Raw genomic sequence first — 3,817 nt, forward strand, 5'->3', positions numbered from 1 at the left:
GAAAAATAAGTTTTTGAATTACTATGATTAGATAAAAAAAAAAAAAAAAACTCTTTATGATCAGTGCACGAAATGAATCCGGTCCCCAACGTAATCCACATATCGAATGATTGACAAGCTGCACAACTAGCATTTGAAGGCTTCCAACCGGAAACCATAAAAAAAAAAAAAAAAAAAAAAGGCTTCCAATCGGTAAACTTGGCCTGTTACTTCAAAGTAAATTAAATGCTTATGAATTAATGTTCAAATTTATTGGGCACAACACTGCATTTGTTTTTTTTTTCTTTTAAGAAAAAACCTATGTCAACTTTATGCTTATGATATTTTTCTAAATAAACAAGTATTTAAGTTATATAAATATAATATTAACTTAAACAAATTTTTATTAATTTTTAACTTTATTTCTAAGTAATATTCTTTTTAGTACCAATTATCGAAACAAGTAATCTTTTTAGGATGTATTTGATGCATAAAATCAAACGAACTGAATTATTTATTTTAAGATTAATTTAATTTTATTGGATACAGTTTTTAGATTATTTGAGTTTAAAAGCCTAAATCTATAATAAAGGCCCAATTTCATTTTATTTAAAATTAATTATTTTAATTAATTAGAAAAAAAGATAGGAGATTTGTCTCGCATGAGCCAAATGCACTTTTCCTTCCTTCTAAATTATCAACCCATTTTCAGCTCTAAATTTTCTTTTTTGGTTCCATTTGTTTCGTAAAAAATGACTTTCTGAAATTGATTTTTGAAAAATATTTACATTTTTTGAATTGAAAGAGATGTTTTGTTGTTTGGAAAAATTAATGAAAAATATTTTTCGTTTTTTGGTTGTTTTTTGGAAATTTTGTTTTTTTTTCAAATAATATTAATATAATTATTAAAATACTAAAAATTATTTGTTATTAAAATATATTAAAATTATTTATATTAAAAAATTATTATTATTTAATAATAATATTTAATATTAAAATATTATGTTAATATAAAAATACTTAAAATAAAACTATTTATTATTCATTAATATATTATAATATTATTTATTAATAATATTTATTAATATATTATATTAATAGTGTATTATTTACTAATATATTATTATAATATTTGTTAATTAAATTAATAATATTTATTATTATATTATTTATCAATATTAATATATTAATATAATATTTATTTATAATATTATTTATGAATATATTAAAATATTATTTATTAATCTTATGTTATATAAATATATGAAAGCCAAAGCTTTTGGCAAAAATGAAAAAAAAATCCTATGTGGACGGCTTAAAGTGTTGACATATGGACGGTTTTAAAAATAATTACGTGACATCTAATAAATGCATTTTATTTTATTTAATACATTTTTAATTTAAAAATAATTCAAAAAACTAAATTGATTATATTTATGTTTTTATTATTAACCTTAAATCACTCACAATTCAATTCATATTAAAAGTATTAAAATTTTAAAAAAATTTTAATTTGACAAATTAAATCAATCAATATATAATTAATAATTTAATAAATACTAAAATTACGATTGTAAAATAATTGATTCTCTAATCAATTATTTGATACATTTATATTTGATTAAATATATTATCCATTTGAGTAATTGATGTATTTCATGTGTAAATATAGAAAGTAAATATATCAAATTAATTCTTCATAATTAAATTAATGGAATAAAATATTTTATTGATTTATATTTGATTGATAGATTTATATTTCACTAAATATGATTTCATTTGGTAAAATATTAATGCACATTTGATTTCATTTGATAAAATATTAACGTACGTGGATTACATTTGAAATCATTTATAACGTTTTATAATTTGAAAATCTAGATATTAATGCACATTGATTTAATTAAAATTTAATTTTTTTATTGCCATTATTAAATACAATAAATTTAATTTGTTTTATTATTCTAAATTAAATGGTCTTTAAATGTTAATGGTAGAATAAAAAATTTCAATATCAATCAACTTGCCATTATTAGACCATTATTCACTCATAATTTTTATTATTTCAATATTAACTTTCATAATTTAAGATTATCTTATTAATTAACCTATAATACACCTTTTGTCTAAGTAGCTTTAGGTTAAGCATAATGCATGCTTAAACATTTTTCACTAATTTTATATCTTTTGATTATTACTCAACTTTACTTCAATTTTCTCTCTAATTTTTACTTTGCATTGTTTCTTAGTTTGTGTTGCTCAAGTTATTCTCTTTTTATACTTGTATTTTATATCTCTCTAAGTATGATACTAGTTTTCTTTTTTTAATTCTTTTTATGTTGATGATTGATTTAAAAATGATTGGGTATATACAGGAAAAATCTTTCACTAGTAGAGTCACTATCATGAAAGTTGATACCATTTTTAGTCGGTACTATATGTCATGAGGCTGTAACAAAAAACTATTTGAAATTAATGGAAAATTTTAATGTTATTCCTACAATGTTGATGTCCTTGATCCAAGTCCAAGGTAATTAGTATTTGCATTTTTTTTATATTTGATACATAAAAAAATTATTATTCCATGATAATAATAAAAGTATTTTAAATTATTATATTATATTTATAATTGTAGAATTTTACATTTTTTATAAGTAAAAGTTAAATACTGAGGCATATGATAATTTTGGAATAGTGATATTTGTACTATTCAATACAAAAGCTAAAGATTTAATTAATAGATGTATTGACAATCTTTATGAAATATCTATTAAGGTATTGAATTAAAAATTATTTTAATATTATTTAATATTCAAATTAATTGAATGATATATTTTATAGTTATGATTTAGGAAAATTGAGAATAAATTCATAGAGATATTTAAAAATCTTAGAAGTAAAATTTGTGTGTTTGAGATGAGAACAACCAAGTATAATCTTAAGATAAGTAGTACCAATCTTACAGTGAATAAGTTGTATGATTTTGATCATAAGTTTGAATGTCAAAAATTATTGAAAGAGGTATGTATAAGCTTATTATAATGATTATGTTTGTTATAAAGTTATATAGTCTAGATTATAACTCAATTATTATCAAATTACAGATTATTGTTTATCTATAACTCAATTATTGTCAAATTATAAATTACTATTTTATCTATCTTTTCACCTCCATTTGTAAAATCTATTGACTCTTCAAATAAAATGACACCTACTTCAAGATAGCAATAAATACTAGAGAATCAATTGTTACATCTTTGCTTTAATAATAAGTTATGAAAGAATCTCCCATGAAGAAAGTTTGTATGTGAGATTAATTTTAAGAATAAAATTTTTAATTTCTTGAAATCGAAAACATTATTGTCTTTTGTTTAGAGATTATTTGGATTCAATAAATTATAGTTTGAGTTTTCTTTAAAACTGACGATAATTGTATAAGTATATTCAATATGTACTTAATTAATTTTATTATATTAAATTATATAAATTTAAATAAAATAATTATATAAGTTATTACTTGTTCATAAATTTCATAGCTTATATTATCATTTAAAAAATTATATTTATATAAGATTTATTGATATATGAATATATTTCCATGCATTGCATGAATTTAAAACTATAATAATATTATTTATGAATATATTATAACATTATTTATTAATAATATTTATTAATATATTATATTAATAGTATATTATTTATGAATATATTAATAAAATATTTATTAATTAAATTAATAATTTTTATTATTATATTATTTATTAATATTAATATATTAGTATAATTTTTATTTATAATAATATTTATTAATATTATTATTATTTATGAATGTATT

Source organism: Durio zibethinus, chromosome 24, assembly GCF_047325235.1.
Source record: "Durio zibethinus cultivar Kanyao isolate XHJ-2024 chromosome 24, ASM4732523v1, whole genome shotgun sequence".
NCBI classification, from domain to species: Eukaryota; Viridiplantae; Streptophyta; class Magnoliopsida; order Malvales; family Malvaceae; genus Durio; species Durio zibethinus.